Here is a 13,400-nt window from a genome sequence, read left to right on the forward strand (position 1 = left end):
ACAATTTTGTGGGGTCTGAGATAGGGATAGATTAGGAACTTGTGACGAGGGAAGGTGTGGGGCTGGGTCAGATGTGAGGATAGATAACGTTTTAAGAGGGGATAAATTAGGATATTTAAAAATTAAATCGGTTCTATAAACTATATAAGATAAATCTATATCAATTTCTATAAAAATATGATATATCTAATATGTCCACTCTACCGTTCAAAAGATATTGTAACCTACCTAGAAAGGTAAATTACAAGAATATAAATCAAAAATGTAAACAAGATATAGAGAGCAAACTCGGTACAAAGGATTTTTATCCAGTGGTATTGATGGCATAAATGTCACCATAATCTACGTTGGAGCTCCACCAAGGATATACTCCCGGTAGGTACCCGATCACGGCTCTTGAGCCACCACAACCACAAATAGGTTGAGCCACCAAACCACCAATGCAAGACCCCACCATAAGCCTCTTTTTCGGTCATTTGCCGCAGTGATCACTTTGGAGCTTGAACCATGAGAATGCAAAAGGTATCAATTGGGAAAGATACTGTCGGTGACATGAGAACCAGGGGTCCCCGAGTCCCGAGGCCAGAATCGCAGAATGCCACGTGACGCCATCCTTCGGAGACCATCTCCCCGAGGACCGAGAAGAGTCAGTTCTGGGAAGGGTGCTTAGGGCCATGAACAGTGGTCCCCAAGTACCCGTAGTTCCCCGAGGACCCGAGAAGGGACATATCCGGGAGAGGGCGCTCGGGGCTATGAACAGTGATCCCCGAGCACCCAGAGTTCCTTGAGGACCTGAGAAGCCACTTGCAGGTGGACCTCACAAGGGCTCAACGATGATGTGTCAATTGGTGAGAGGTCCGATGCTGCATTTAAGAGGGAGCGTGACCTGTCACATCCAACCACTCCCCCCCATGCTTGTTGTACTGAGTACGTCAGTCCCTGCCATAGTTTGGCACGAAGACGTGGGGACATTTAATACAACGGGTCCCATCGCACGTCACCCTGCGGGGCCCATGAAGGAAACAGCTTGGGGATATCGTCGCTGGGCTCGAGGAGCATCACCTGCCCCCCTGCTATGTCAGATCTGCTCTGACCGGGAGGGCATGCAGGGCAGTTCGGCGGCTGCCCGGTGGCCCCCCTGCATCTGCTAAAGTTGGGTGTAATGGGAGATAGGACTGGCCGAAGGCGCGTTTTCAACGCCCTGTAACATCAAACTGCAGTCCCATGATGGTTGCTTTCCATTTATGGCTCGTGGGAACTCCAAAGAAACCAGGCTGAAAAAACTTAGAAGAGCAAGACGATTGATAGAAGTCGAAGAAGCTGGGCAAACGTTCACCAAGCTTGAAGCAAGATCAAAGCTCTAGACTTAGACAAAAAATCTTGTAACACAAGAGATCCAGAGAAAGGTATTCCAAGAGCATTAACAGCATATTATACACAAAGGAGTAGGGTATTACGCTCCGTGCGGCCCAAACCTGTCTAAAAATCCCTTGCGCATTTACTCCTACTAGCAAACGATCATCCGTCCTGCCTACATCTCACATATTCACATTAAATCCACGTACAAGGTAGATCCAGAATAAGCCCCCCGGCCGAATCTCAAAGGGGTCCCTCGGGATCCCCGCTTGCGGTGTTGTCGATGTATCAAGAACCGGGGGTCCCTGAGCCCCGAGACCAGGCCAGCCATCCGCCACATGGTGCCATCCCGCGAGGTCCCTCCTGCGGGGTGAGGAAAGTTCAAGTCCCGGGAGAAGGTGCTCGGGGCCACAATCACTGGTCCCCGAGCACCCCAGTTCCCCGATGATCCGCGAAGTCTAAGTACCGAGAAGAAAGTGCTCGGGCCGGTGCCTGGTCACCCCCGAGCACCCTAGTCCTCCGATGATCAGAAGAGCTAAAGTTCCGGGAAAGAGTGCCCGGGGCTGCGGGCAGTAGCCCCCAAACACTCGGTTCCCCGAGGTTTCACGCAAAGAGTGCTCGGGGCTGCACATGGTAGCCCCCGAGCACTCGGTTCCCCGAAGGTTCGTATAAGAGTGCTCGGGAGAGAGTGCTCGGGGAGGTGAATAGTACCTCCGAGCACCCGGTATCCCGAGGACAAGGATAGGCATTCTCGGGAGAGAGTGCTCGGGGACGTGAACAGTACCCTCGGGCACTCGGTGCCCCGACGACCTAGAAAGGCCCCCGAGGGGCCCACCGATGAGGTGTCCGCCAGTCAGAGGTCCGAGGCCGCATTTAATGAGCGTGCGTGGCCTGACACATCAAACTGCTCCCGCCGCAGCGTCAGTTCCTGCCATGCTTTGGCAGAGGGGCGTGGGGCTATTAATTGCACGGGTCCCGTCCCGCATCACCCGTATCATCGCAAGGATCGCGTTCCGTCTACCGCCCTGCTGTGGCAGAAGAACAAGACTGGGCGGGCATGCCGGGTTGCTCTGCGGCTGCCCGGTGGGCCCTCTCCACGGCGCCCGTTGCGAGGGCGTTTATGGTGATAGGTGATCGGGCGCGCGATCCTGCACGCGCGGTGTTCCCCTCACAAGGGGACCAAGGCGTTGGGCCCAGCAGGGCCGCCGCCGCCGCCGGTGCACCATCCGACCCCCAGCTGATGGTCGAAACCCCGGCCGCCAGGTCCACCGCTGGACAGCGCCGGGTGCCTCTCCGGCGTAGGCTCGCTTTCAGCGAGGCCGGCCCCAGGAGCGCGCTGCTTGCGGCGCACGCTCTCCTCAGGCATCCGCCTGTCCAGGCGACGCCGGAAACCCCGGAGGGTCGCTGGATCCAAGAAGTCGCTGCCCTGGTCGGCACTGCGCGCCGCCAGGTGCTGGCCGAGAGTTCTCGCGCCACCACCCAGCGTGGCGCTGCCAGAACCGGCCCATCAACGGGCAACACTCGCACGGGCCGAGGGGCCTCCAGGCGGAGCGCCACCCCCTAGCCGCGTCCGAAGTCCAGGACCTCCGCTTGCGTCTCAACGAGCGGAGGGGCCACGAAGATGCGGGCGTCACTCTCGAGCGCCAGCGGGAGACCCGGCAGGAGGCCGAGGCTGAGGACCAGGCCTCCTCTTTTCCGACCCACGATCGCCAGGATTCCCGGCTCGCCGGCGTTCGCCACCAAGGAACGCCACCCGCGCCACGGGGTACGGCACCGGCTGCCGTGCCTTCTCTAGTGAGCTCCGATGGGTCAAATGGCCCTCCAAGTTTCGCCCTGAGCTGTCGGAGAAGTACGACGGGTCCATCGATCCCGTTGAGTTCCTCCAAATATACATCACGGCCGTCCAAGCGGCCGGTGGTAGTGAAAAGGTGATGGCAAATTATTTTCATGTTGCCTTGAGGGGCTCTGCCCATTCCTGGCTCATGGACTTACCCCCAGGATCTATTAGTTTCTGGGATGACCTTTGCCACTAGTTCTTGGCTAATTTTCAAGGCACGTTCACACGCCCCGGCTTGGAGTGCGACCTCCATGCCATCAAGCAGCAGGAGGGGGAGACGCTGCGGCGCTTCATTCAGCGTTTCAGCCAGGTCCGCAACACCATCCCGTGGATAGCCCCCCACGCTGTTATCGTCGCCTTCCGGCAGGGCGTCCGCGACGAGCAGATGCTCGAAAAGCTAGGTACGCATGAAATCGAAACCACTGCGGAACTCTTCGCACTGGCCAACAAGTGCGCCAAGGCGGCGGAGGCCCGGGCTTGGCATGCTCCGCGCCCCGAGTGCCCCGCCGTCGACCAACCAAGTTCTTCCCGCTCCGACAGGCGGGAAAAGAAAAAGAGAAGAAAGCGCGAAGCCGCTCCTGTCGAACCGGCCCAGGGCCCCGCCCTTAGGCTGACCCAAGAGCCCGACCGCCAGCAAGAACGCCGGGCGACCGCCGACAGACGGCCTATGCCCGCGAGGGCCCCTCCTAGGGCTCCGGCTCCCGCAAGGGCCCTGGCACCTGCAAGGGCACCAGCTCCGGCAAGAGCCCCGGCACCCGCCCGGGCTCCTGCTCCAGCGAGGGCCCCCGCTCCCGCGGGTCCGAGCCAGGCAAATGGTGCCCCATAGACCAGACCAGATGGCACAATCTCACGGAGTGTCGTACGGTCAAAGGTCTCGTCGAGCAGCGCTAGAGGAAGCGCGATGAGTCCCGCGGGGGAGGCGACACCGAGGCCGTCCCCGGCAACGCCGAGCTCGGCTTCCAGGAACCCGAGCATACCGTCGCCTTCATCGACGGAGGCGCTTACACACCTTCCTCGCGGCGTGGCATCAAGACCATGCGGTGCGAGGTGTGCTCGGCAACCCCGAGCGAAGAGGCCGCCAGGCCCCTGAGGTGGTCGGACGCTCCGATCACATTCAGTATAGCCGACCACCCCTCCAGTACTGCGGGTGTGGGGCGACTACCCTTGGTGGTGTCCCCCACCATCTGCAATGTCAAGGTCGGCAGAGTGCTGATCGATGGGGGTGCAGGCCTCAACCTCCTCTCCAAGGAGGCCTTCGAGAAGCTGCAGGTGCCCTCCAGGCGCCTAAAGCCGTCACTTCCGTTCTGCGGAGTGACGCCCGGGCACTCCCTACCCCTCGGGCAGGTCGAGCTACCTGTAACCTTTGGGAGTCGGGACAACTTCCACACGGAAGACGTCCGCTTCGACGTCGCGGAGCTCCCCCTCCCCTACAATGCCATTCTCGGGCGTCCGGCGCTCGCCAAATTCATGATGGCCGCGCATTATGCGTATCTCACGGTTAAGATGCCGGGCTCAGCAGGCCCCATCTCCGTGACTGCCGACTCCGGCGGCGCCGTCTCCTGCGCCGAGCAGTCGTACATGGCTTTGGTCTCAGCCCAGGCCGAGGTCGAAGGCTGCACAGGGGGCCCAGGACCCTCTTCATCCAAACCCCGACTAGCCGCCGACGCCTCTGTTCCTACGAAGGAGGTCGTGGTGGGCGAAGACGCTTCCCAGGTCATCCGAATCTGCGGTGACCTGGGCGGCAAATAGGAAAGCGCGCTCGTCACCTTCCTCCGGGCTAACGCCGACGTGTTTGCATGGTAACCGTCTGACATGCCCGGGATCCCTAGGGAGGTGATTGAGCACCACTTGGTTGTGCGCCCGGACGCACGCCCGGTGAAGCAGAAGGTCCGGCGGCAGGCGCCTGAGCGCCAGGAGTTCATCCGGGAGCAGGTCAGCAAGCTCCTCGACGCCAGATTTATTCAAGAGGTCCTCCACCCCGAGTGGCTGGCGAATCCAGTTATCGTCCCGAAGGCCAACGGCAAGCTCCGCATGTGTGTGGACTACACCGACCTAAATAAGGCTTGCCCCAAAGATCCTTTTCCATTGCCCCGCATAGATCAAATTGTAGATGCAACCGCGGGATGTGATCTTTTGCGTTTTTTAGATGCAAACTCTGGGTATCACCAGATCCGTATGGCCGTAGAGGATGAAGAAAAAACTGTTTTCACCACCCCGGTGGGGACTTACTGTTATATGTCAATGCCTTTTGGTTTGCGCAATACTGGGTCTTCTTTCCAGCGCGCCATTCTCATCACCCTTGATTCGCAGGTTGGCCGCAACGTCGAAGTCTACATCGACGATCTCGTGGTCAAGTCCCGAGACTGCGCCACCCTGCTCGACGACCTTGCCGAGAATTTTATCAGTCTCCGCACTACCCGCCTCAAGCTCAACCCCGAGAAGTGTGTCTTCGGGGTGCCGGTGGGCAAGCTCCTCGGTTTCTTAGTTTCCAGCCGAGGAATCGAGGCCAATCCAGAGAAGATCTGGGCCATCGAGCAGATGCAACCCCCGGCTCGACTCAAGGAGGTCCAGCGTCTCGCCGGCTGCATGGCGGCCCTCGGGCGCTTCATCTCCAAACTTGGGGAGCGGGGGCTCCCCCTCTTCAAGCTTCTGAAGAAGACCGGTCGTTTCGACTGGACGCCGGAGGCCGAGCAGGCCTTCCGCGACCTGAAGAAGTACCTACTACTCTACGTATCGGCCACTCCTCAGGTCGTAAGCATGGTGCTGGTGGTGGAGCGCGACGAATGCGCGGGGCCAGGTGCTGGGTCCCAGCTCCCGGCTGCCCTCGGGCACTCCCCAGTCCTCGCGGCTCCCCCCGAGCAGGGGGCCGAGCCCGAGCACTTGGCTCCCCCCGAGCAGGGGTTCGAGCCCGAGCACTCGGCTCCTCCCGACCAGGGAGTAGAGCCCGAGCACCCGGTCAGCCCCGACCACGCCGCCGAGCCTGGGGGCTGTGACAGCCCCTCGGGTGAGGCCGCGGTTCGGGCCCGCCGGGTACAACGACCGGTGTACTTCGTCAGTGAAGTACTCAGGGAGGCCAAAACGAGGTACCCCCAGGCTCAGAAGCTGCTCTACGCCGTGCTCATCGCATCCCGGAAGCTGCACCACTATTTTCAAGCGCATAAGGTCTCGGTGGTTACCACGTATCCGCTGGGACCCATCCTCCAGAACCGAGAAGGCACCGGGCGTGTTGTCAAGTGGGCGGTGGAGCTGGCGGAATTCGACCTGCACTTTGTCAGTCGCCAGGCGATCAAAAGCCAGGCGCTCTCTGATTTCGTGGCAGAGTGGACACCCATCCTCGAGGTCGTCCCAGAAGAGATTTCTGCGTATCCCGGGCATGATGCGCCCGGGTACTGGGTCATGCACTTCGACGGTTCCCTCTCGCTGAAAGGCGCGAGGGCTGGAGTGGTTCTCACCTCCCCAACGGGTGAAGAGCTCCGGTACGTCGTGCAGCTGCAGTTCCGCGCATCCAAAACATGGCAGAATATGAAGGTCTCATCGCCGCCCTCCGAGACGTGGAGGGTCTCGGGATTCGTCGCCTCCTGCTCAAGGGAGACTCTCAGCTGGTGATCAACCAAGTATCCAAAGAGTACCAGTGCACGGATCCTCAAATGGCGGCGTACGTGGCGGCAGTCAGGAAGCTGGAAAAGCGTTTCGACGACCTGGAGTTGCGGTACACCCCTCGCCGCGACAACATTCTGGCCGACGAGCTCTCCCGCCTGGCCTCCTCTCGTGCGCGCGTCCCTGCCGGAGTCTTTGAAGAAAGACTCACACGGCCTTCCGTCCTGCCTGCCGAACAGGACGAAGGGGAAACCTCGAACTTAATTCAGGGGACCCCGGCGGCGCCCTCAGTGGGAAGCCCCGTCAGGGTGCCGCCGTCCGGCGAGTGCGCTGCATTTGCTGAATGTTCTCAAGATGCCTCGTGGATGGACGACATTCGAGGGTACTTGAAGGAAAAGTTCCTCCCCAGGGATGAGGCGTCTGCTGAAAGAGTTGCTCGGCAGTCCAAACGCTATGCCATAGTAGATGGGGATCTCTATCGACATAGCGCAGGCGGAATTCTCCTGAAATGCATCTCCCGGGAAGAAGGCGGCGAGCTCCTCGCTGAGATCCACAAGGGCGAGTGCGGTGGCCATTCATCGTTCCGCACGCTGGTCGGGAAGGCCTTCCGGCAAGGCTTCTACTGGCCTACAGCCTCTAGAATGCTTCCGAGCTGGTTCGGTGCTGCAGAGTGTGCCAGTTCGATGCATAGCAGATTCACCAGCCAGCTCAGGCTCTTCACACCATCCACCTGTCATGGCCTTTTGCGGTCTGGGGGCTGGACATTTTGGGTCCATTCCCCCGAGCAATCGGGGGCTATGAGTACCTTTACGTCGCCATCGACAAGTTCACCAAGTGGCCGGAGGCGGTCCCAGTCATCAAGGTGACCAAGAACACGGTGCTCCAATTTATCCGCGGCATCACCAGTCGCTTTGGTGTCCCGAACCGGATCATCACCGACAACGGCACCCAGTTCACAAGTGCCCTGTTCGGGGACTACTGCGAAGACCTCGGCATCAAGCTCTGCTTCACCTCCGTCGCTCATCCTCGGAGTAACGGGAAAGTTGAGCGCGCCAACACGGAGATACTGAAGGGCCTCAAAACCAGGACCTATGACGTGCTCGCAAAGCACGGGAAGGGATGGGTCGACGAGCAGCCTGCTGTGCTATGGGCTAATCGGACCACACCAAGCCGCGCCACCGGGGAGACTCCATTCTTCCTCGTGTATGGCGCTGAGGTGGTCCTCCCCTCCGAGCTCACCCTAGGCTCCCCTCGGGTGCATGCCTATTCTGAAGGCGAACAGGAGCAGCAGAGGCGCGATGACGTCGACTACTTGGAGGAGCGCCGGCAGCGTGCCACCGTCCGAGCAGCTCGTTACCAGCAAAGTCTGTGGCGCTACCATCAGCGCCACGTCCGGGCACGGTCTCTCGAGGTGGGGGACCTAGTTCTCCGACGCGTCCAGTCACGCGAAGGAAAGAATAAGCTGTCCCCTATGTAGGAGGGTCCCTTCACCGTGATCGGGGTCCCGCGAGAAAGTTCTTTCAGGTTGGCGACAGAAAACGGGCAGCCGCTTTCCAACCCGTGGAACATCGAGCACCTGTGCAAGTTCTACCCGTAGATGGCCATGCTCGCGGCTCAGGTCAACCAGGCCTGGGGCTTCCCCCCCCCCCCCGCCCAAGTTGACCGGGGGCTACCACTAGCTGGGTAAGTCACCCAACCTTGTAAAAAATTGTCAATTCAGTATGAATGTTGAAATACAATCGTGTGTCAATTTCGTTTTTCTAGATTACATATGTTTAATCTGTCTGGTGAGATGCTCGATTGTGCGAGAAAAGTTCGCTCTCTCATTTTCCCCGCTGATAAAAGAATCACAATCGGTATACGCGCGGGCAGTTGCCGCAGACTTACGTCCGATGTGGTAGGCCGTGGTGTTCGGTGTCGTGGCAGATCTTTGGGCACTATCGAGTCCCTGGGTGCTCTGGGTAATCCTATCGCTCGAGCCTCTCGAGTAGTCCGGAGCCCAAGCCCCAGGGGCGGGCTGTCGGTGCTCGATCTGGTCTGTCATACCCGGGCGCCACCGAACCATAGGACCTCTGGGTTATGCCTCTGCCTGCTCTTGTCCGCCGGTCTGGGTATTCGAGAGGTCTCGGGTCGAAAACGAGAGCAGTCTATAACAAGTACCGCACTAACAGAGCGCACCAAACAAGGATTTTCTCCATTCTCTCTTAAGTCACAGATCGACAATCAAAGCAAAGACAGCTCGACCGCGAGGGGCTCGATGCCTAGGTCGCTGCTCGGCCCCAAGGGTCCTCGGGTAGTCCTACTGCTTAAGCATGAGTGGTTGAGATCACCCGACCCCGGGCTCCTCGCGCACCCCTTGATGCTCGGGCACCCCGGCTGAGGGAACCAAGTCCCCGGGCACCCCGAGCTCAGAGCGCACGCCCCTCCTGGATCGGTTGGCCGAAAGGCCGACAGCTGTCCAGTGAGTGGTTAAATTTAGACGAATTTACGTTCAAATAATATTTTGTTCCCGAGTCGTCCCTAGGGGCCCTCATATTCTAATCTGCCCGGTGAGATGGTCTCCTCGCGCACATAACCCTACCGTGCGTCCACTTTTTCCTAGAACGACAGAACGGTCCGTAGAAAGGTGTACCATACGTGCGGTAATGTCTGATCGAAGTCTTTCGTGGTGGTCGTGGTGTTCGGTCCGCTTTCAAGGGCCCCGAGCGCTACCGAGTCCCTGGGCGCCCTGGTTAATCCTATCGCTCGAGCCACTCGAGTAGTCCGAAGCCTAGGCCTCAGGGGCGGGCTGTCGGTGCTCGGTCCGGTCCGTCTTAAGCCCGGGCACCACCGAACCATGGGGACTCTTGGTCGCATTCCCGCCCGCACGTGTCTCCGGTCTGCTGACTGAGTGGTCGCAAGGTGGAAAGGTGTTCACCGGTCTTGGCGTGCTCCGTGCTGGATCAACCTATCTCCCGAGAAAGGAAGTTCGTGTCTTTGTCTTTTGACTTAGTCGATGCGGACTCGCGAGGGCTCGGGGGCTGAACGCACCGAAAAGGACGGTCGGGATGACATAGTTCTCGGGGAAGGAAAGGTCGGATCAAACCGACGAAGTACTCCTCGGGGCATCAAGGCAGAACATCAGAAACAACATCAAACACTTAGGAAAATACCGGAGTTGCGAGCCTAAAGAAAAGCTTCCATTATATTTACAATGGGAATACAAGCATTTCTAAGGGATCACTCCCGTATTTACATCAAGACAAAAATAAAAGAAGAGGAAACTACTACAAAAAGCCTAATCGGAGGTGGAGTCAGTGTCGGCGTCGGAGTCAGAATCGTCACGGCCACCCTCGGGGGCTGGCGGCGGCGGCACTTCCCGCCTGAAGCCGGTCGCCACCTCGGCAGCGGTGCTTCGAACCGCTTCCCGAGCTGGCTCCAGCGGGATGTTTGAGTCTCTGCTCCGGTAGCAGGCCAGGACGTGCTCGGCCACCGCTTGGGCCAAGCCGCGCCCTTGCCGGGCGGCAAGCTCCTGGATGGCCCAGGGCAGCGCCTCGAGGCGCTCGCAGACCTGATGGAGTCCCAGGACGAATCGTCCGGGGGCGTCGCCCTTCTTGTCCATGACGAGTCGCCCAAGGCCGGCCCTCGTCACGGACCGCCGCATCCGCTGGAGTGTGTCCTCCAACATCTGCTGCAGGTTAGCCCGCGCGGCAAAGGTAGCCTCGAGCTTCTCCTTCGCGGTCCGCAGCTGCTCCTCGAGACCCTGGCCCCCGACCGCGCTAGAAGAGCTGGCCTCGGGTGCAGGGCCGGCGGCTTGCTTCGCCTGCGCCACCAGTTCGGACAGAGCCCGCTCGCGGGCGATTAGCTCCACCTCGTGCTTGGCGATCTGTTCCTCCCTGGCAGCGGCGGCGGCTGCCGCCTCGGCAGCCTCACCCTCCCGGAGGGTCAGCAAGTCCTCCCGGGCGCCCAGGTCCGCCGCCGTAATCTTGGTGTCGAACTCCCAGATGGCAATGTCCTCCTCCCAGCATCGGAGGTCCCCTTCGGTGTTCTGGAGCTCCGCTGCCCAACGCTGGAAATCGGCGCGAGCCCGGTTGGCCTCGCCCTCCCGACAGGTCAGGTCAGCCTCGAGGGCCTCCGCCGCCCACTCACGGCTCGCGACCGCCCCCTCTCGCTCCTGCACCTGCCTCTCCCTGGCGAGGGCCTCGGCAACTTTCTACCGTGATGCCTCAGCCAGGCGGGCGGCGTCTTCTCGCTCCCGCGCAGCTTCTGCGCGGGCGCTCCCCAGAACCTCCCGCTCCCGCGCGATCTCCGCGCGGGTATCCTCTACAAGCTTCTGCTCCCACACGGCCGCCGCGCGGGCCTCCTCCATGGCGCTTTGTTCCTCCTCATTGGCGACGCGCTGCGCGGCGATGTGGGATTCGAAGGTGCGCCAGGCGGTCGTAAGCTGCACCCTCTCCGAGTCCAGTCTAGCGCGCTCCGCCTCAAGCTGCACCTCCTTCACGTCCACCGCCGCGCCCAGCCGCTCGATCGCCACCTGGACGCACTCGATTGCGACCAGGAAGGGGTCGGCAGGCCGGCCGGGCGCCGGTTGGGCGCTGGGTTCCCCGCGACCCTCCACCGGGGGGTTCGGGGTCCCCGAAGGTTGCAACGGCATCATCCGCCCCGGGCTCGGCACGTCCGGGGTAGGTTCACCGGCGCCTGGGGCTCGGGCGACGGCTGCATCGCCGCCTCGGCCGCCGCGTCCGCTGGCCCCGACACGGCCGCCGCTTCCGCCGTCCCCGCCACGGCCGCCGCGTCCGCTGTCCCCGCCTCAGTCGTTGCGTCCGTTGGCCCCGACACGGCCTCCGCTTCCACCGTCCCCGTCTCGACCGCCGCGTCCGCTGTCCCCGCCTCGGCCGCCGCGTTCGCTGGCCCCGCCACGGCCGCCGCTTCCGCCGTCCCCGCCTCCATCGCTGTGTCTGCCTGCCTTGGCTCCGCCGGTCGGCTTGGCTCGGATGCTGGCACCGGCGCTTCTTGAACCTCGGCGGCACCCGTAGGCGGCCTGCAGGGGAAAGACGAAGATCAATACCGAAGCTTAGTTCGGGCGAAGTGCGCCCAAGAAAGAGCGAAGGATGAAACTTACGCCGTCGTAGTCCCCTGGTACTGCCATTTGGCCGCCGGGATCCTGAACTCCGGGCCCGACAACGTCGGCCCAGAGTCCTCCCTTCTCCTCTTCCGCCGGGGGCTCGGCGGGGCCGCCGCGTGGTCTCCAGGCGCCGGGTTAGGCCCCATCCGAACGAGGAGCGGTTCCAGAACCGGAAAAGCCGCCGTTGCCGACGGCGACGGCGGGGACTCTGGCGCGGGAATGTAGAGTCGGGGGCGCTTCCCCCGGTCCTCCGGCGCCGCCACCGCTGCGCTGTCGGCGGTTCCTCCTTCTCAGGTGCGGCGGCTGCTGCCCGCAGCGGCCCCACCGTTGGCATGCGGTTCCAACCCAGGGAGCTCGTGGGCCTCGGGGCTCTGGCTCCTCGGTCGGTCGACGAGCCCCTGGGCGTCGAATTCCGGGAGCTTCGCCTGGATCGCTGCGCGCTCGGGGTTGGCGCAGAGCGCCATTTCCCTCCACGGGAGCTCCGCCCGGCTCATGTCCTCCACGCCGGTGACCACCCGGAGCATGCCCCTCAGCTCCGCTGGGCCCAGGTCCCAGCTTGCGCCGATTTGAGTCCGGGTGATGTCTTCGGGCCCGGTGTAGAGCCAGCAGGGCCGGGCCCGCTCCCGCAGGGGCGCCAGGCGGCGGTGCAGGAAATTGATGCGCTCGAAGACCGGCTCCAACCTCGCGTCCGACGGCGGCGGTGCCTCCCATGTCGACTTCTGGGGCTCCGCCACCACCTCCGGTAGAGCGAGACGGTCGTGGGAGTCGACGTCGATGAAGAACCAGTCCCGCTGCCACTCCTCACATTTGCTTCGCAGCACCTGGGGGATGTACCTCTCCCCCATGCTGTCTCACAGCCGAAGATTGCAGCACCCCGCGACGTCCGCCGTGGAGTACCCTCTCTTCTTCCCGGCTGATCGCAGGACGAAGAAATGTCGGAGAAGCGTTACCGACGGCGCCACTCCCACGAACATCTCGCAGAAGTGCGCGAACACCGCCGGCACGATGACGGAGTTGGGGCTCAGATGCACCAACTGCACGTCGTAGGTCTCGAGAACTTGGAGGAAGAATGTTGAAAACGGCGGCACCAGTCCCGCCGCCACGAAGGACGTAAACAGGACGATGCACCCGGGGATGGTCGTCGCCGACGGGAAGTTCGCCGGCGTCACCACCGAGGCCCCCTGCTGGCCCTCAGGGACCAGCAGCTTCCTGACCCTCTCCGCCGCCTCCTCGTTCCTCAAGCGAGACTCCGGTAGTACGCTGTCCGGAGTCCTGTCGCGGCAGCTTCCCCCGGCTCTCGGCATCTCGTCGGAGGGGGAGGTTGTCTAGGTGGAGGAGAGGGAAGGAGAGAAGCGCTCCGATCGCCTAAGAGATTCTAAGGGCTCAGGAGCGCGAAGGAAACAAGAGCGGGATCGCAAGATGGCGTAAAGAGGGGGGCGGATCGCTCCCCTCCCCCTTTTATACCTCAGAGAATTCAAACGTCTTCTGCCAAAGGCGCGCTCGGCG

Source organism: Phragmites australis, chromosome 8, assembly GCF_958298935.1.
Source record: "Phragmites australis chromosome 8, lpPhrAust1.1, whole genome shotgun sequence".
NCBI lineage: Eukaryota > Viridiplantae > Streptophyta > Magnoliopsida > Poales > Poaceae > Phragmites > Phragmites australis.